A 22,319-nucleotide genomic window follows, 5' to 3' on the forward strand; every position below is an offset into this window, starting at 1 on the left:
GGCGAAGTCCAGCGAACTCGAGCTCAGGTTGGGTCAGCAGCGCGCGGGGGTGTATGATCGAGGCCGGGATTGCTTTTATAGGCACGGGCGCAGGCGTGGACGTGAGGTTGGCGCGGCGCGGGGCTGTGAGCGTGGGCGGAGCGACGAGGGCGTGCTCTGGCGCGCCAGAACGCATCGAACACGTGGGAGTTTGTTTCTGCCTCTGTTCAAGCGCTTGCAGGGATCACAAATGTGTGAATCTCGCCAAGGGTCTTGTGCAAATCTCTTCCTGGCACCTAGGGCTAGCTAGTTTGTGTAAGTTCCAATGGGAGATATGCCCTAGCTTGTGAGATATGTGGGCGCCAAGTCAAGTCTGTCGGCACTGTTCACCAGTGACAAAACCGATGTCAAACCGTGTCAAACGGCCTCGGTTTGAATTCAAATTTTTCAGAGAGGTGCCTTGGGTGATTTGGGTACTTTTTGCTATTTGGTTCAAGTGGTTTTGGAGCCAGCACAAAGGTGAACACCTTTGATCTTGGGTCTAGGATGGTTTTTGGGACTTAGAGAAATTTTGGTGGCTCTAGTATGCTTTCCACTTGATGCACTAATTTGAGGTTGTTGCTGGGCCTTTTTGCAATATTTTTCTTACTAAATTTTGTAGCTTTATTAATACGCTTCATCTTTAGTAAAGGTTCCTTTTTATGTTTTGATCATTTGCCCATTCTTTCCCCTTTAATCCCCTGGTTAGGGTTTAAGGGCTTAAAAAGGATTTAGGGTTTTAGAATCTTGTTTGTGGGTGAACATTGTATGAAGGATAGGATTTTCTTCCTTGTCATGGTTAATGCTTATCTTAATCATGCTCTTAAACTTTGGGTCCTTTCACTTTCCATTTTAACATGAAGTTTGAGTAGGGCCCAATGTGCTTCTTTGGCCAGGGCTTTGGGTAACATCAGGGGTGTTACAGCCCTCCCCCCTTTAAGGAATCTCGTCCCGAGATTGGGTAGGGATCTTTTAGTGGGGTACCAAGGAGGTGTGTGCTGGTGTGTTGCAGTTTCCTTTAACCAAGTTTCTCTAGTTAACTGCTCTTCGAATGTCATTCTCTTTGCAACTTCAGAAGGAAGTCCTTCTAGGGTTATTTTCACAACTTACTCTACTCTTTTTAACTAGGTTTCTCTTATATTTAGATTCAAAGGGCAGGTGGGGGTGGGTGTTTTGGGGTTACGTACCGATTCCTTTAAGCAGAAAATCGAGGAAGCGAGAACGTAGAAAATCCTCAGTCTCCCATGTAGCCTCTTCTTCTGAATGGTTGCTCCACTGAATCTTATACATTCGGATTGACCTTGCTCGAGTTGATCTTTCTTTTTGGTCCAAAACCTTGACTGGGTGCTCTTGATAGGACAAGTCTAGTTCCATTTCTATTTCTGGTTCAGTTAGCACTTCCGTAGGTAGGCGGACACACTTCCGTAGCTGAGATACGTGGAACACATCATGAATTGCTGACATAGGAGGTGGCAACTTCAACTGGTATGCTAGAAGTCCACAAGTCTCTTTGATCTCATAGGGCCCAATATAGCGAGGAGATAACTTGCACTTCATTCCAAACCTTTGAACACCTTTGGTGGGTGACACCTTAAGGTATACATGATCTCCCACTTCGAATTGTCGAGGCTTCCTTCTCTTATCATGATAGCTCTTCTGCCTGGCCTGAGCAGCTTCCAAGTTCCTCTTAATAACTCTGACTTTATTTTCGGCTTCAAGTACTAGGTCAGGTCCAAATATTTCCCTCTCTCTAGCTTGTGACCAATTTAGCGGTGTTCTAAACCTTCTCCCATACAAGGCCTCGAAAGGTGCCATCTTTAGGCTGGACTGGTAGCTATTGTTATACGAGAACTCCGCCAAAGAAAGGCACTTATCCCAATTCTTACCATAGTGTAGCACGCAGGCTCGCAACATGTCTTCGAGAATCTGGTTTACCCTTTCCATCTGACCATCTGTCTAAGGATGGTACGCTGAGCTTCTAATCACAGTGGTTCCAAGTGACTTTTGGAGCTGCTCCCAAAAACGTGCCACAAACAGTGCTCCTCTATCAGACACAATAGTTCTCGGAATTCCATGCAAACACACTATTTGGTCAATATAGATCTTTGCATATTTCTCTGCCTTGTGGGTGGTATGTACTGGCAAGAAATGAGCTATCTTGGTTAATCTATCCACAATGACCCAAATAGAATCATGGTGTCGGGAGGTGTTGGGCAATCCCACAATAAAATCCATGCAAATATCCTCCCATTTCCAAGATGGTATGGGAAGGAGCTGTAAGGTACCTGCCACCTTCAAATGACTATCCTTGATTCTTTGGCAAGTGTCGCATTCAGATACATACTTAGCAATTTCCCTCTTCATTCTGGTCCACCAATACAAAGATCTGAGATCATGATATATCTTGTTACTGCCGGGGTGCATGGAAAATTTGGAAAGATGAGCTTCATCCAATATTTTCTTCCTGAGTTCGGGATTCTTAGGAACAACCAATCGGTCTTCAAACCATAGAACTCCCTTGATGTCCTGACGAAAGCATTTGTACTTATCCACCCTTTGTTCGAGCATCTCTCTAATGACTTGAACACCCTTGTCACCAATCTGTGCCATGATTATCTGCTCATGTAGAGTGGGCTCCACTGAGATATAATTCAAGGTACCTAAGGAAACAACTTCCATGTTCAATTTGCACAACTCGTCACACAGAGTGGCGATCTTAGAGTCCATAGTTACACAGTTGCACTGGGCCTTTCGACTTAAGGCATCTGCCATGACATTGGCCTTGCCCGGATGGTAATGCACCTCCAAATCATAGTCCTTGATCAATTCCAACCATCTTCTTTGCCTCATATTTAGATTAGCCTGAGTGAAAATATACTTGAGACTCTTATGATCCGTATAGGTATTACAATGAGCTCCCATTAGATAGTGTCTCCATATCTTCAGAGCATGAACTACGGCTACTAACTCCAAATCATGTGTGGGGTAGTTCTGCTCATGAGGCCTGAGTGCTCGGGATGCATAGGCAATAACTCTGTTGTCTTGCATCAAGACACATCCCAATCTAGTGCCTGAAGCATCGCAATAAACATCGAAAGATTTGGTGTTGTCAGGTTGTGCTAGCACGGGTGCTGTTGTCAGATGCTGCCTCAATGTATGAAAGGCATCCTCACATTTCTGACTCCATTCATACTTTACCCCATTCTTCAACAATTCAGTCATTGGCTTTGCAATCCTGGAGAAATCTGGAATGAATCGCCGATAATATCCTGCCAATCCCAGAAAACTCTGAATCTGTCGTATGGTGGTAGGAGGCTTTCAATTCATCACTTCTTGCACTTTCTCAGGATCAACTGATATCCCATCCTGAGAAATGGTGTGACCCAAAAAATTAATTTCCCTCAGCCAGAAATCACATTTGGACAATTTAGCATATAAGCGATGATCGCGCAGTCTCTGCAGTACTGTATGCAAGTGCTTAGTATGTTCGTCTTCATTCTTTGAGTAGACCAAGATATCATCAATGAAGACCACCACAAACTTGTCCGGTTCTGGCATAAACACTGAATTCATCAAATACATGAAATATGCCGGGGCATTGGTCAGCCCGAAAGACATCACCAAGTACTCATAAAGTCCATATCTGGTAGAGAAAGCCGTCTTCGGAATATCGCTGGCCCTGATCTTGATCTGATGATAGCCAGAGCGAAGGTCTATCTTGGAAAACACCTTGGCTCTCACCAACTGATCAAACAACACATGAATGCGGGGCAACGGATACTTATTTTTGATTGTTACCGCATTGAGAGGGCAGTAATCCACACACAATCTCAGACTCTCATCCTTCTTCTTCACAAACAATGCTGGGCATCCCCATGGTGAAGTACTTGGTCGAATGAATCCCTTATCCAACAACTCTTGTAACTGCTTTTTCAATTCTGCCAACTCTGCTGGAGGCATCCTATAGGGTCTCTTGGATATAGGGGCAGTTACGGGTTGCAGCTCAATTGCAAACTCTATGTCTCTGTTTGGTGGCATCCCTGGCAATTCATCTGGAAAAACATCGGGGTACTCACAGAACACTGGAATCCTCTCGATAGGTGATTCTATTAAGGCGAAGGCACAAGAACGGGTACAACCTTGGTCTGGTAGGTACAAGGTGATCTCTCCATCCATTAGTGAGTGAATTTCTATGGCTCTTGCTGCGACATCAATCACAGCATGGTGTCGGGATAACCAGTCAGTCCCCAAGATGATATCCACACTCTCCAATCCCATGATCAGGAGAGTAGTTTTAAATATGAAACTACCCAACCTTATTGACACGTGTCTGTTGATCTGATAGGTGGCAACCCTACCTCCTGGTGTAGAAATTGTAATGCCCCATTTGTGTGGTGAAACGGTAACTGACACTTGGCACTAAATTTTGCACTGATAAAACTGTGGGATGCACCAGAATCAAAAAGAATGACTACAGGAAAATTTAAAACGGAAAAGATACCAGTCATGATGGGTGCCCCCTCTGGAATATCAGCCAATGTGGTGAAGTTTAGCCTGCCTTGCCTCACTTGCACCCTCTGCCTCTTGCCTTGGTTCTGATTTGAATTCTGCCCCTGCCTTTGCTGGTTCTTGGGGCAATTCTTGGTGTAGTGTCATGTGCTGCCACAAGTGAAACATTTGTTGTCATTGGCCTGACGGTACTGCTGCTGTGGCTGGTTGTTGTTCCTCTGAACTGGGGGTTGAGAGTAGTTGGGTGCCTGCTGCTTCTGTGGTCAGATCACCCACCGTCCTTGTTGCTGAGGTCCCCTATTCTGAGTATTGAACACAATCCAGAAGCGCTGCCATAGGGTCTTGCTCTTCTTTTCTGCCTGGCGGGCTGTGATGCAGTCTTCCTGAGAAATGGCCATATTGACTAACTCATTGTAGTTGTTGGCCCTGACTGTGTTGAGACGGTCGCGGAGCTTAGTACTGAGGCCCCTCCTGAACTTGTCCCTCTTCTTCTCATCAGTGTCAGCATGATAGCCTGCATACTGACACGGGTCATTGAAAGCTTGGGCATACTGTAACACTGTACGACTTCCCTGAGTAAGTGTCAGAAACTCATTAAGCTTGCGGTCCATGATGCCTGCTGGTATGTGATGTCCTCTGAATGCTGCCTTGAACTCTCCCCACTCCACCACGTGATCAACCGGTTGCATAGCGAGAAAGTGATCCCACCATGTTCGCGCGGGTCCGCAAAGCTGCTGGGTGGCGAAATAGACCTTGGCCCCATCCAAGCAAACTCCATTAAGCAGTGGGAATTTTGATTCCACCACCCTGAGCCACATATCAGCATCAAGTGGATCCTCTGCCCGAGTGAACAATGGCGGCTGAGTGTTGAGGAACTCCTGATAGGTGGTCGCTGCTGGGGGACGCTGATGGTGATCACCACCACCATAGTGCTGGGGTGGTGGCTGACGCTGAGCTAACTGTCGTAGAATCTCATTTTGTTGAGCCATCAGTTCTTGCATGGTAGGAGGCGGCGGCGGTGGTGGAGGAATGCGCTCATTCTGTCCATGGCGCGCTCTTCCCGCCATCTGCAATTTAGGATGCTCTTAATATCATACTTTTGAAATCAGGGATTGCACATGGTAAAAGATTTTAAAGGGCAAGGTTGTAAAATGCCAAACGTTTCCTGGCACTTTCACAAGAGGTACCACATGAAATAAATTTCCTTCATAACTTATAATAGACATCATCCATCATTCGTCAATCCAAAAGGGTTTCCTAACGGTTACAGCAGTGTTCAAAATACTCGACTCTCTCTAGCCTAGTACCCTAATGGTGCAAAAGCTAAGCTAGCTTCGAGGAGTTCTACTGCCGCACACTTCTACCCCAATTTTCTGAAACCTAATGGGCAAACGAGGCAACACTAGACTCGGGGGAAGGTGGCCTCCCTGAGCCAGCAGTGTCCAAGCTGGATGCAGGCTCCGGCTCCTCTCCTCCCTCGATGTTGACATCCTCGTCGGCTCCTTCTGCCTCCATGTCCTGAATTTCCTGGTGGTGCATATCCAAGTGCTAGTTGGCTTCGTCAAGTTGTTGTTGCGTGGTCAGGAGCTGATCCTCGAGAACCTCGATGGTGTTCTCCCTGTTATCCAGGGTGATCTTGGTAGACTCCACCAATCCCATCAGCTAGGACATTGCCTCACCTCGCACTGCTTGTAGACGATACAGGGCATTCATGCACTGCACCGTCAGGTGAGCAGTCTGCCCCGGGTAAAGAGCCCACACATCCTTGGCATGCTCCACTCGGTCCTTCCACATTGGGTCGTCCTCCTTTTCAGCGGGGAACAAGCCAATGGGATGAGTTGACAGCTCCAAGGGGTGAAAGCCACAAAAGGTCGTCAGCCCGTGGAGAGCAATGGACTCGATACTATCTTCAGCCCTGAACCCCAAAGACTCGGAGTCCAACAAACGCTAGCCCAACTATAAGGGATGAGGCTCCAAGGTCATCCTCACCCTACAGCGGGGTACCCGGTGCTCCTCGAACAACTACACCGCATACTGGGGAGGCGTCGTATAACTGGCTCCCTGCAGCACCTCCCACAAAATGCGGGGAAAACCCTCTCGCGCAAGTCCGTCCGTGTGGGAATGTGTGTTCCCTCCTTTCGAGGATTCGTGAGAAGTCATCTGTGTAAGGGTAAGCATAAGCGAAAAATAAAAAGAATTACAAAAAGGGAATTAGTGCTTGGCTTTTCTAGGGTTACGTTGAGATCTTTGAGGTATACTTAATTTTTATTACGGTGCCTCTTGGATTACAAAGCTTTTAAAATTTCTTGACCACTTACTAAGTAGTTAGAACAAAATGATGCATGCATGCTCGTCCTAAGCGACCTCACTTCAAACACATAGGGATAGAGAAAACCTCCACCCATTATCATATTAGCATGTAGGGCATATTCAAATAGCCACCTAGCTACCCCTCTAGTATCCTAAGGCTTCGCATTCTATGCCCATCCTTATCGTCTTACCGATCTATCCAACATTTGTTTCTAACAAGTAGGGCTGGAAACGAGCCGAGCCGAGCCAGGCTCGGCTCGGTGAGGCTCGGTGGAATAGCGAGCTCTGTAATGAGGCTCGGCTCGGCTCGATATAGGCTCGCGAGCTGGCTCAGCTCGGCTCGCGAGCCTGTACAATCAAGTACTCAACAACAGTAATTATAGTCATTAGCTCAAATTTGAACCACAATATGTTCCATATAATAAAAAAGTATGTCCCTGCACTCTAGTTCCTTGTGAGTTGTGACCAAAACAGCACACATACGCACTGGTGAACGGAGATACGAGTAAGCAGTAGTTTGGACCGAGCCTCGAGTCGGCTCGGCTCAGCTCGTTAGTGTAGCAAGCCGCGGAATTAGGCTCGGCACGGGCTTGTTTAGGCTCGCGAGCCTCACCGAGCCGAGCCTGATCGAGCTCGAGCCGACTCGTGAGCCTCGAGCTTTTTTCTAGCCCTACTAACAAGTTTTACTCTTTGAAAAGGTTGGTAATTACGATTTATTGATTCCTCTGTGGTGGTACAAGCTCCAAAACCAGCTGTGGCGGAACCGCCCGAATTATTCCAACTTAAGTGCCTAAGTCCCGCCTTAGAGACTAGACCACACTTAAATAGGAATAAAACGTCAGTCCCTCTGATCTAGTCCGACAAGACCACTAACAGGATCAAGTACCACGTACTCACTCGAAGGTGAGTTACAGAGCAAATACAATAAAGCATAAAACCACAAGTTAAAAGAGTACTTAAGGTTATTACAACATCATTGGAGTTTAGCAAAAGTAGTGATCATTGTTCGGAAAGCAGCAGAAAATAACTAACGGTAAATAAACGGAGGGGTGGGGAAGCCTCGCCCATCACTCCTCATGCTCCTCCCCTGCAGAGGTATGGTCCCACTCGACTGTCCAACCCGGTGGTAAGATGGACGGCCAAGTCACTCCAGCAACCATATCCTCCAGAGAACCTGTAAAAATTTTAGTTTTTCAAGTCACTCCAGCAACCATATCCTCCAGCAACCATGTCCAATACTCAGCTAGACTTACCCGGTGTGAGGAGTCTACTCCTCTACCTCTAGACATGCAGTTGTTTGGCTGAGTGGTTTGGTTTGCCAAAAGCACTAGCTGAGTATAAAATCAAATTTTAGCTTTTCAAGTTTTAGTGTGATTCTCTTAAGACAAAATGTGTACCTAGCTAATCATACATGGTTTCAAACATTTAACAATCAACATCTTTTGCTAAATCAACTCATTTCCACTTATTACTCAATGCAGTATAATAGATCAAGCAGTCTCATTAGCTGCGAGAAGCAGACGATTCGAATCGAGTTTTTATCCTTGCAAGGTAAACCTAAGCACACGACGTGGCGAGGCACTTCGTCCCCATACATATCAACCGTCCTCATCGATTCCCTGGCAACAGAACAGGGCTCACCGCCTTGGCGTACAATGCCTCACTGACCCCGACTGCCGTCGTGCAGTGACCTCACTTGTACCCACCATAACCGGAATGGGAGACCATGTCTCAGGTCGCGTGAGGGGCAAAGTCTACGGGCAGGTTCACTCAGGTAATAGGATTACCGATTTACCATATTTCTCGGCATGTGCTTAGTACGTTCAAATGCTTGACACAGGTATCCGCACGTTAATCCTTATTCCAATTTCTCGCCTAGTAGATAATACATCCCCATGGATCGTTTTCCACGGACCATCATCATTCTGATATAAAAATGGATACAACCAATTCTTGACCTCGCGCGAGTGCTAGAAAAATCACTCGACTTCTACCGAGATCCCTAATTAGTAAAGCAGCTACTCGACCTAGCATACTAGTAACCATCACAAAGGAACTCTTGAGTTCATGCAACTAAGTTTTCAGTCAACTCCTACACTTAAGTGCATAGTACAAGCCTACAAACATTAAGTGCAGTAAAATAGCATATAGAATTGGTTATGCATAAAACCGGGGCTTGCCTTTCAAAGTTGGGGCAGGCAGATCTTCGATGGCAGGCTCTAGTGCTGGCTCTGGGACTACCTCCTGAGCAACTCCTTGCTCCGGAATGAGGATGTACTCTCCGTCAGCGAGATTACAGTCTATCGAATGCAATGAATAATATATATGCATATTAATGATATGGCAATTTGTAAATGCTATGTAAGGTGAACAATATTAAAATAGTGAGTAAACTAGTGTTTTCTTTGCCGAAGGGTGTACTAAGGGTTGTAGACACTCATCCAAGGGTATTGAGTGAACTTAAGAATTTTAGTCATCTCTTATATGTTTGTTTGGGCTCTTGGGGGATTTAATTTCACACTAGTAATTTCTCCCATAATTTCCTTCTTACCCTTTTATTATGCTCATCATTAAGCACCTAGAACTATCATGGCAATTTAGATTTTTCCAAAAATGTTACAAAAATTACAGTGGGTAAACATTGACCTCTGTGGTTTATTCTAAAAATTTGAGGTTGAAATTAATTCAGATACTCCTTGTGCAAAAAAATGACAAAAGCAAGGGTACAAGGGTACTTTGTACTATAGCTTTGATTTAGGTGAAGTTTCTGGACTAAATTTTATTTTTGCTAAGATTCATGGGTGATAATAGGTCTCTGTGCCAAAAATCACAGAAAAATACCCACTAGATATTTAGTTGTGATTTTCTAAATTTTAATGCTAAAAAGGTACTTATAACTAACTTGTTATTTGAAAAATGTCCAACAACAGAACTTATATTTTTTCTAGATTCATATCAGCATATTATTAGCTATCCCAAGGATTGGGGTGGGTTCTCCTCAGGATTATTTTTCTAGGATTTTTCTAAGTTTTCATTGTTTTCAAGAAATAAAATGTGGTGCATTTCTTTTGTACTAACAGAGGGCTTAACAAAATTTTCTAGTGAACTATGTTAATAAAGTAAGCTAGCAAAAATGTGGTTGCCCTCTGGTTCTTATTTTAAACTCCCTTTTCTATATTCTTTAACTTTGAATCAAAGTAAGTTTAAATGGTAAACCCTTCCCTAATCTGATGTACTAAGAGGTTTATTACTTTTAAATAGGCTAGGTAGTAGTTAAGTACCTCTCTAATTTTTCTTAACCCCAGTCTAAAAGTGTAGCTATTTTTCCCTTCTTTATTTAGCTTTTGGTCAGTTTACTATTTAAATCTAAACTTTAAAATTTTCTGCAGTACTTATGGTGTTTGGTATTTTTCCTAAGTAGTTCATTTTATTCAGGGCCTAGCAAAATTAGTTTGACCAAATTTGGTTGGATAAAACTGAAGTTATGAATTTTACAAGCTCTGTGTGCAATTAAATGAATAATGTTTAAAAGGTTTTATGAAAAACCATTTTACACCGAGACCCCTGGGCTTTTTCTTAACTAAGTCTTTAAACCATACCTCTGCGGGACTATTCATCTGAGACACTGACTATTCAAACCCCCCCCCAGCTTCTTCTTTTCAACCAAGCTCCCTCCCCCTTGAAACAGTAACCACAGTGAATAAACAGGGTGGCACGGCTTACCGGCGGCGAGGAAGGTCCGGCGAAGGGCGGGGTTAGCTCCGGGAGGTCCTAGCGGTCACATCGAGGTGCGACTCATCGACGGTGACGGCCGAAATCAGTCAGGCCACGCTCCGGCCTGCTTACGATGATATTGTTCAATCCAATGGCAACGGAAGCTTCACGGGATGCTAAGGATGCTACCAGTGCAAGGAATCGAAGGAAGGCTCACCGTGGAGCTCGGTCTACGTGTGCCGGCGGTCGGGTGAAGTCCGGTGACGTCGATCCGGTGCCTCCGGTGAGGTGGAGTTCAATCCCCGGCTCTGGAAGCTTCACCAAGGTCCATAGAGGCTATCCCGAGGGTCGAACGGGGCGGGGAATGGCTAGGTTGGTCTGTCTACGGTGGCTGTGGCTTGCGCGGCCGCTGGCACCTCGCTCACGGGGCGAACTCTAGCGAACTTGAGCTCGGGTTGGGTCAGTGGCGCGTAGGGGTGTACGGTCGAGGCCGGGATGGCTTTTATAGGTGCGGGCGTGGGCGTGGACGCGAGGTTGGCGCGGGGCTGCGGGCATGGGCGGAGCGCCGAGGGCGTGCTCTGGCGCGCCAGAACGTGTCGAACACATGGGCGTTTGTTTCTGCCTCTGTTCAAGCGCTTGCAGGGATCACAAACGTGCGAATCTCGCCAAGGGTCTTGTGCAAATCTCTTCCTGGCACCTAGGGCTAGCTAGTTTGTGTAAGTTCCAATGGGAGATATTCCCTAGCTTGTGAGATATGCGGGCGCCAAGTCAAGTCTGTCGGCACTGTTCACCAGTGACAAAACCGATGTCAAACCGTGTCAAACGTCCTCGGTTTGAATTCAAATTTTTTAGAGAGGTGCTTGGGTGATTTGGGTACTTTTTGCTATTTATTCTAAGTGGTTTTGGCACCAGCACAAAGGTGAACACCTTTGATCTGGGGTCTAGGGTGGTTTTTGGGACTTAGAGAAATTTTGGTGGCTCTAGTATGCTTTCCACTTGATGCACTAATTTGAGGTTGTTGCTGGGCCTTTTTGCAATATTTTTCTTACTAAATTTTGTAGCTTTATTAATACACTTCATCTTTAGTAAAGGTTCCTTTTTATGTTTTGATCATTTGCCCATTCTTTCCCCTTTAATCCCCTGGTTAGGGTTTAAGGGCTTAAAAAGGATTTAGGGTTTTAGAATCTTGTTTGTGGGTGAACATTGTATGAAGGATAGGGTTTTCTTCCTTGTCATGGTTAATGCTTATCTTAATGATTCTCTTAAACTTTGGGTCCTTTCACTTTCCATTTTAACATGAAGTTTGATTAGGGCCCAATGTGCTTCTTTGGCCAGGGCTTTGGGTAACACCATGGGTGTTACAACTATTATGCGATAGGTATATTAGTTCTATGCATGCATGCGTGATCGACTGGATTATGTGCATGACGAGTTTAGTAAAATCCATCGGCGTCACTTGTGTTTAAGTTGATGTTTATTTGTGCGTGGAAAGTAGTATTGTAATTAATACTTAGAACGCTTAGTCGATGGTAGTAGTTGTCGGTGTTATTATGTCGATTTTGTTGCATGGCGAATAATTGCTTTCGCTGGTATGGCAAAGCGATGTTTCGCTTTAATAGTCATCGCCTTCTCTGAATGGAGAGTGGTTAAATGTCATGATTATTGATTGGAGGTTCTACGGGAGTGCTATCGCTGTCCAAAAAAAATATTTGGAAGCAAGTAGTGTCGATACTTCGATTTCGGTTGAAATCAGAGAACAATCCGAGGATATATATATATATATATATATATATATATATATATATATATATATGTGTGTGTGTGTGTGTGTGTGTGTGTGTGTGTGTGTGTGTGTGTGTGTGTGTGTGTGTGTGTGTGTGTGTGTGTGCGCGCGCGCGCGCGCGCGAGTACTTTAAGTTCTTAGGTGTTTAAGTTGTTGTACTGTAGAGTTCTATGCTATGTGATGTTTAATTATGCGTCAAGCAAGTTAATCTAGTAAGATGATTTAGATAACTAGTTAAATAATGTGTAGGAGCTAAGTCTAAACTAAAAACAAAATAGTTGTTGTTTTGGGCTGCACGCGCTGTTTTTGCCGTGCTGATTGTTTAATAAACTAAACTATATTTTTTGTAGAAATATACTATAGAAAAGTTGTAAATAACTTCATTATATTTCTTGTGTTAAATTTTGAGGTCCATAGGTCTGATAGTTTAGGAGTTATGCGTCTCACAAGTGCAATATCAGAATTTGTCCAGATTCTGTCCAGATTTTAAAGATTGCATTGTTTGACCACATTCAACATAAAATGAGCTCTTAGTACTTATAAATAAGTTGTAGTACATTTCCTAAGATTTCCGGAAAGTTGTGGATCACTAATTTTGGTGGTCTAAATCTTCAGTTATAGCTGCTTGAAGTAGGAGGACTGAATCTGTCCAAATCTGGACAGTTTCACCTTCTTTGTATTGTTTGCCTTTATTAAGTATAGAAACAGCCTACGATGTTTATAAATGTTTTGTAGACCATTTTATTAGCTTTCCAGAAAGTCATAGATCACCTGTTTTGGATGCTTAAATCTCTAGTTATGACTAAAACACGTATGTGTTGTGTTGCTGTCCAAAAACTGCTATTATGTAGTTAATTGCTTGGACTTGTTTTGTTTGGCTAAATAGGTTTAGTTAGGTCTTGATTGATGAATACTTGTAGTTGTTATACTTAAGTTATCATGTGTTCTTGACTGATGTGTTTCCATTTGATTGATGTGTTTTCATTTCATGTGTTATGCTTGTGCTGCCTTGCTAGTTGATGCTTAGTTCGCTATCGTGTGGCGCCATATGATCTTGTACTACCTTTTCATTATATTCATACATGTGCATGTTGCATCTCATTTAGGTACGCTAGATGTTGAGCACGTGGACATGAAGGACGTGGACTGCAACTACTCCCCAAGAAGATTTGGAGTACTTAACCCGAAGAAAATAGACTGATCAAGTAGATCTTCGTCAAACGGGTCTCCGCTAACAAACACTAACCTAGTGTTGGATTCCAGGCAAGCCCCGGCATCTATGTCCCATGGTTTGCAATAATTGTTTTATTCACCTACCTGCCTATGATTATTGCATTAGGTTGTAAGAGTTGTTTGAAAATAATTGCTGCATTTATCCTTGATTACCCTTGTTTATCTATATCCTTGTCACCTGGGTAATTTAAGTACGCTTAAATGCTTAGGTCTGCTTAGACGTTAGAAGTCGGGTGATTCATGTCACCTGCAAGGTACTTGTGCTTACCTTATGCTTGATTTGGGTAAAGTCATCGGGAAATATCAATGGATAATATGAAGTTAATATGAGACCGGGCAGGATGAAGATAAGGAAACACAAGGCATGGAGGTCTTGGTGTCTACTTATACCCGTCTGTGTCGATTAAGGACCGTATCATTGTGGTCCCTCGAGTCATGTTGAATTTATGCCTAAGCACTTAGTTGGCCGGATAACTCGTTCCGACCGCGAAGCCAGAATACTATTCCAACCGGATTCGATCTTGCGGTGCACCTACTAGTGTGGTTGAGGAGCGACCGAGACACGACGAGATGACCCATGGTGGATGGTGCGCCCTAACCCTCTGGTAGTCGGGCGGTCCCTAGGTATGGTGGCCCATGTGGAATCTGTGATGTGAAACGAGGCTGCTACTAGAATGAGTATGGTGGTGATTGTATCCCATGAAGTATTGTGGGTATGGTTTGTGTTAGGAATACCCCGCCAGCTGGTCAGTAATCGATTGGAATCGCCATCGCTCCTAGATAGTGAGCAGTTGACTTGAGCTATCTCATCGTAGTAAGAACTACACCTTAAGAACCATGAGAATGGTTATATTTATATTGATTAATGATGATGACATGATTAATTATAATCAAGGGCTGGGTTACTCTTGCTTGTCTATTAATGATATACTTGCTGAATTTGAGTAATCACTAAAGCTATACTAGACATAGCTAATTGGCAAATGTCACCTAGCTAATCAGGTGCCAACCTAGATTTGCAGCTGAATAGGTAATAATACTAAAATGCTAAAACATGATTAATTATCATGATGCCCCTTAAGATGCTAATAACTACATTAATTCATGTACTCTTTCAAAAGAAAGAGCCAGCTCCAGATAAAGCTTTGCATGATCCTTGGTGTCTTTTACTTTCTTATTTTCTGGTTTTGGACGGGTAAGTCTAGCTGAGTACATTCGAGTACTCAGGGTTTATCCCACCATGTTACAGGTGAAGATCTAGACCTGCTGATGATGGTGGATAAGTGTCGGTGGGTTCGGCCTTCTATGTAGTTCTCATCTCTGTTGTTTTTGGAGGAATTGTCACTGAGCTAGCATGTATTTCAAAACTATGGTTACATCTATAATGTACAAAGTTATATTCTTTCAAACCAAGTTTTGTACTTACTCTCATTCCTTATTTGTAAACTTATTGTAATATTATTTCCGCTGACAAAAACTCTGGTATGTGATTGTGTATTTACTTAATCTGCGATCTTGGTTGTAAATTGATTTATCGAGGCCCTTCGGGGTGCTCGACGGTCTACCGGGTTTATATGGGCTCAAGTATGTTTAACACTGTGGAAGCAGATGTTTTGGTACTTGTGCTCTTAAAAATTGGGCGGTATCGTCACAGCGGGTGGCTATCAAGCCGTGTCCGTGCTTTTTGTTAGCGTTGCCGAAGAAATCCTAGGGTGTATCCCTGATCGCGCTGGGGCAAGAATTGTTAATACATTATCAAATAGCATAGTTTTCCCGAAGCTTGAACAAGACCTTAGTAATTATAGAAGGCAACATATTACTGGAAGTTTATTCTACTCAAATTTTAAGGTACAAAGCTTATTGTTTACTTTTCCAGTTCGTTAGTTCTTAAGGGTTACGCGCTTAAATAGCTTCGACTTTTGTAACAGAGCCTTCTTCTAAGCCAAGCTTTAAAGTTGCAATAAGAGAACGAAGATAGAAAAAATGAGCTTGTTATCAATAACTTGGAAAAGAAGGTGAAGGACCTTGAAAACTTATTAGAGGAAAAGAATTCTAAGATCAAGGCTGTCGAAGCATAACTTGTCGAAGCTCACCTTCGCAATGAAAATCAAATTATTCAAATTTCTGACCAAGACAAACAGTTGAAAAGGTTGAGCAAAGAGCTTAAAAAAGTGAACCTGACTTTTAAAGATATTGTAAGCTGCTACGAGCATGAAGCCAAAGAACTAAAACAAAAGGTCAAAGCCGAAGTAGAAAAAAGTTCTAAGTTATCTGAAGCTTTCAAAGTGCTTTGAGACACCTGCTTCGGATTTGTAACCCGATGCTACTAACGCCTGCGGGAAATCTTCAACTCAGTCGGAGCAGTGTCAGAAGATGCAAATCATTTTGTCGACAATATTCCGAAGGCGCTTGGAGTTGTTGAAAAAGAGATCAATGATTGTGACAAAGTTATGGTGGGACATGACGACTTTTGTGCCCTAGTGGCTGCCCGAGGAACTGCTGCAATCTTTGCCAAAGCCGGATGCAATCACTTGAAAAACATTAACTAGCCTACCTTCAATATTTCTCCAGCTGACCTTGAGAATATTCCAAGTGAAGCCTGATGTGTGGGTAATAGATTTGTTACCCAAATTTGGACGAAGGGTGGCCGAGAGCTTGCTGGAAACGAAGCTCGGGCTCTTCTTGACAAAGTATGAAAATGTCTTTACTTCTACTTTTTTCCTGCTTGCTGCTACCAAGTATTCATATGATACTACTTTCAGGCTGATGTCTAAACAAAGTTATTTTATCATGCATGAGAGTAAACCAGCAATAATAAATCATATTGGAACATGATCATAAAACATATATATAGTATTTATCCCAAAACCAAGTAGAGCAATAACAAGACTACCCAATAATTCATTTATTTGCAAGGTATATGATAAACAAACTAGGTAACCAATTAGGCCCCATCAGATTAACCTAACAGTGCCGCGGTGATTAAGAATCACGAACCTTATTAAGTTAAATAAAGTGATCAAGGACACAACTTGCCTTTTTGGTGCAACTCCAGTTACTTCTTCAATTTGCCTTCAGGTTTCTCGTAACCTCGCTTCTATTCGTAACAACACATACAACAAACAAATAATGGATATTATAATATTACACCAAAACGTGAACAAACTATGTAAGAATATTCTATGCGTCGCTACAAAACCGTAGGTTTGAGAACAACTAAAATTGGAGTAAGAATGAATAAGTTATGGATTCTGCAAGTTTCTAGTTTATTTTGTATTAATTTTATACTTGACAACATTTATTAAAAGATTTTTCTGTAATTTCCTAATTTAATTATTTTTTTAACGAAAAATGGACATTGGGTATCATTTTTTAAGGAGCTCAGGGTGTTCTACGCTAATTTTATGACTTTATTTGAATTGTTTTCTATTGAATCCGGATGGTGGGTTGAATCAGTAAAAGCTTAGGGTCTCTTATGAAAAATCTACCGTCTGAAGGGGTATCGCGTATTCCTAGCCGTTGGATTCACTATCTGTGGTCGAGATTAGATCGAATACTTAATGAACTGGTAAGCTACGTGAACCTCACGATCTGAGATCTAAGGCTTGTAGTGCTCCATGTCAACCTTTTCATCCCAGCTACCCGATCAGAGATGAGTGGTCACGATTAAAGCAACAAAGGGGTGTCTGGTTGCCTAATCCTCACCGCATATCTTCCAATCAATGGCCATGCTCTAACTATGTCTCCCTAACGATGCCCAATGGTGGCGGATTGCCAGCCACGACGGCACTCCACCGTAGTGCGTGCCACCGGTGACCTAGAGCCCGGATTCCCTAGTCTAATCGATGTTATATGAAGAGTAGGATGAGGCGAACGCGATGGAAGGGTTCTTACTCACTAACCAAACGACGACGATGCGGACCACGATGCAGTGTGGCCCTGCGGCGTAGCTTGGCCTCCGACAAGAAATTGTTGTCGACTTGCTCGATCTCGCACCCATATTTCCTCTACACATCTCCCACATGCTCTAGCTAGTATTCCGTGTGACCCTGTCACCGAGGCCGGATCGACGACCCAGGCGAGAATCGACTGCGGCGGCTCTCCCCGACGTGAATTCGCGTGGCGATGACGGTGACTCAGTTCAGCTGACTCAGTTCGATGGGGGTGATGGAGAAAAGTGGCCTAGGTACTTATACCTAGAGAGGAGGCCAAATAACGAAGGCTACCCATGAGATCCATGGAGGAGGCCGTTCACGCAAGCGCGAGAGCCGGATAGGAAAAAGGGATAAGATGTGTCCGAATTGTGGGGCCCATATGCCTACAACACAGATTGATGAAGGCAATGGCTGACGCACGAGCACATGCATGACTGGAGAGAGGCTGTCGCGCGGGTCCTACATGTCAGTGACCCAATTGCGTGGGATGCTGGGCCGGCGAGCGTGGGAATGGAAGCGGATTGTGGTGAGATTTGAGGGCCGAATTTAGTGTTTTCCCATTTCTATTTGCGCCTTTCTTTTTCTATTTTCTGTTTTAAATTTCAGTTTTCAAACTAAATTTCAAATTAAAACAAATTCAATTTGAGTTTCCATAAACAAAAGAAGTGTTGCAGCATGGAATAGATATATGTTTATGTATTATATTAGTTACTTTTATTGACTAGGTAAATGCTTCCAATATGCAATGCATACACGAAACATACAAAAATTATATATTCTAAAATTATAATCCAATTAAAAAGATATCAATATTTATTATTTTTAAAAACATAAATTCTGAAAGATGTTTTAGTTCAAATATTTTCAAATTATATCATCCAACAAAGGATAGTTTGACTAAGGGTATTTTTTAATGAATCCCTACTAGAGAACACATTTTCTTAAATTTTGAAAAGAAATTTTGCCTAATCTCCAAACTCAATTTTGAGGTGTTACAAATCTTACCCCCTTAAACAGAATCTCTTCCTCGAGATTCGTAGAAAAGGCATGTATAAAGTTTTATTTTGTATTTTGGCTTCTAGTTTTCAATTGGTTCAAAATAGAAAGGATTTTAAATTTTCCTTAATACTAATTAGCGGTGATTAGGAAAGCATGGGTTTTTTCTAGCCACCTATTAGGCAAGGTGGAAGATGGTTAGAGCAAGGATAGGTTATCACAAGGATAGTTCGGGGTAAGAAAGACTAGGGCAAGGAAAAGATTTCATCCTGGATGGTGGATCTTGATTTGTCTGGTGATTTGGTTTGTCTCTTATTCTTCCATGATGATATTGATTTGTTTCATCTCCGGTCTTGGTGTTACCCTTTGAGTTAGGGACATGTAATTAAGAAAGATTTGTAGGTAAACCAAATAGCTTAGTAGGTAGAACAGATGGCTTAGTAGGTTGTTTAAGCTAAATATGTAGACTTAGGTTTTAGTTGTTTTGCTTTAATGTTGGGCTAGATAGGTTATACAACCCATTAGTAACATGTTGTTAGGTTGTTTGTTTATGGCCGAGGTGGTCTAAGTCACCAAATTTAAGGTAGGTTAAAAAGGTTTATAGGAGTAGAGTCTAGTCTATTTTACTAGTATTAACTAACCTGTTAAGAATTCACGTTAGATTAGATCGTATTAGATTATATGAAATCTATATTAGATTGATATGACTAGTTTAGACTAGATAAGATCTAATTAATTTGGATTAGATCATGGTTTTTACTCTAGGGTGGGATAATTATGCTTATCATGACAAGATGGATCTTATTAGGATAAAGATAGTCTTTTAAGATAAGATGGGTATATAAGATAGATCTGTTAAGCTAGATATATTTTATGTATATATTTATTTGCAGATACAATTGTGGGTATTACTTCACAACCCATCACACTCAATCAAGGTGTCCTATTACTTAGGGACAATTTTAGGTGCAAGATTCCAAGGTGTGAAATCCATTTTGCATTTAGAAGAGAAGAGATGAGAATAATCAAAGTAAAGCAACAATCGATAAGAGAAGATTACGGAAAGTTTAGAAAGAATCAGAGTAGCATAGATAAGTAAGTAAGAGTTTGTACAGGTCTATCTAGGTTACGTCCTACAATCAACATTGCTTCGATACCACTTCTGTCACACCCGGATTTAAGGGCAAACCCGGATGCATCTCAAATGTGTGCTAGGATTAAGTCTCACACATATAATAACTCATGGTACAGAAATCAATGTCACATCTTTATTATATAATAGAAGTTTTGTATAAAATAACCAAATAAATTACACCATATGATGACAATGATCCTCCGCAAACATAGTTGACTGGGAGACGACAACCTATACCTCTCTGAACTCATCGTAGCATCCTTAATGCTCCTCATCTTGCGGTACCTATTCTTGACCTGGTGTGATTATAGCAAGGGTGAGCTCACATATGATCATCGCTCAGCTAGTGTGGGAAAAGTGTGATTGAGCTCACTTATGGTGGGGGCTTAAGTGTAAGGCTTACCAAGGAAAATGGTTAAGGCTGAGCATTGTTTTTAATAAGTTGATATCATCCCAATTAAATAAGAGATCACAATTAATAATTCTCATAATGCAATGCATGACAGGTTAAGTTTAATTTTATAAATTACTCATGTGAGGGTCCGCGCCGCTTTTGACCGTGAGCAAGGCTGATATACCGGTTTTATACTCTTCAAAGGTTGCGCATCTTTACCCACAAGACGTGTTTCCATTTTAGGGTTTAAGGTTAGTTAGACCCTTAGACACTCCCAAGGTGAATGGCTAGGGATCCACTGCGATGGCTTTCCAAAGTTCCACTAGATTGAGAAAACCCACTGCGGTTTCACAACGAAGGAAGCATATGCCTTTTTTCCACGGTCTGTAACCCCATTGCAGTAATTACATCCAGCACTATGGGGGTGTTTGAATGCACTAGAGATAATAGTTAGTTGGCTAAAATTTGCTAGTGGAATGAACTAGTAAAAAATAGCTAGTTAATTATTACCTAATTTGCTAAAAGTAGCTAATAGCTGAAATATTAGCTAGACTGCTTGGATGTCTCGGCTAATTTTAGTAGCTAACTATTAGTTCAAGTACATTCAAACACCCCCTATACTCTGTAGCGATGCCTCTCCGCTTGCCCCTTTCGTGTAAGATAATCTCTCACTAGCTTTCCTAATTAATTGGCCAAGGACGTCTCATTCCACCTTGCGGTAGCACTGTTTTCTATGGTGGTTGCTCCATATTCCAATTAAACAAAGTTATCTTATCATGTATGAGAGTAAACTAGCAATAATAAATTATATTGGAACATGATCATAAATCATAAATACAATATTAATCTCAAAATCAGGTATAGCAATAGCAAGACTACCTAATAATTCATTTGTTTGCAAGGTGTACAGTAAACAAACTAGGTAACCTTATAGGTCCCATCAGCTTAACCTAGCAGTGCCACAGTGATTAAGAATCATAAACATCATTAGGTCAAAGAAAGTGACCAAGGACACAACTTGACTTTTTGGTGCAACTCTAGGTATTTCTCCAATTTGGTCTTCAGGTTTCTCGTGACCTCGCTTTTATTCGTAAAAATACATGCAATAAACAAATAATTGATACGATAACATTACACTAAAATATGAGAACAAACTATGTAAGAATATTCTACGCGTCGCTACGAAACCATAGGTTCGAGAACCACTAAAATTGGAGTTAGAATGAATAAGTTATGGATTTTGCAAGTTTCTATTTTATTTTGTATTCATTTTATACTTAAAAACATTTATTGTAAGTTTTTTCTGTAATTTCCTAATTTAATTATTTTTGTTTAATAGAAAATGGACGACATGTATCATTTTTAAGGAGCTTAGGGTGTTCTACGCTAATTTTAGGATCTAATTTGAATTATTTTCTATTGAATCCGGATGGCGGGTTGAATCGGTAAAAGCTCAGGGTCTCTTATGGAAAACCAACTCGCTGAAGGGGTATCGTGTATTCCTAGCCGTTGGATTCACTATGTGTGGTCATGATTAGATCGAATGCTTAATGAACCTCACATCTGAGATCTAAGGCTTGTAGCGCTCCACGTCACCCTTTTCATCTCACCTACCCGATTAGAGATCGGTGGTCACGGTTAAAGCAACGAAGGGGTATCTCGTTGCCTAATCCTCACCACATATCTTCGAATTGACGGCCACGCTCTAACACCCTCACCCCAACGATGCCCTATAATGGCGGATTGCCAGCCACGACGACGCTCCACTAGAGTGCGTGCTGCCGACGTCCTGGAGCCCGGATTCCCTGGTCTAATCGGTGTTATATGAAGAGTAGGATGAGGAGAACGCGATAGGAGGGTTCTTACCCGCTAACCAAACAATGACGATGCCGACCATGGCGTAGTGTAGCCCTACGACAGAGGTTGGCCTCCGGCGATAAATTGTTGTCAACTTGCTTGATCTCTCACCCGCAGTTCCTCCCACATGCTCTACTATTCCCCGTGACCCTGTCACCGAGGCTGGATTGACGTCGCAGGCGAGAATCGACTGCGATAGCTCCCCGGTGTGAACTCTCGTGGTGATGGCAGTGACTCAGTTTTGCTGGCTCCGCTCAATGGGGTGGTTGGGGAAAAGCGGCCTAAGTACTTATACGCAGAGAGGAGGCCGCATAACGAAGGCTGCCAACGAGATCCACGGAGGAGGCCGTTCACGCGAGCGCGAGAGCTGGATAGGAAAAAGGGAGAATATGTGTCTGACTTGTGAACCCATATGCCTGCGACTCAGATTGAGGA

The sequence above is a fragment of the Zea mays genome, chromosome 1, assembly GCF_902167145.1.
Source record: "Zea mays cultivar B73 chromosome 1, Zm-B73-REFERENCE-NAM-5.0, whole genome shotgun sequence".
Lineage (NCBI taxonomy): Eukaryota > Viridiplantae > Streptophyta > Magnoliopsida > Poales > Poaceae > Zea > Zea mays.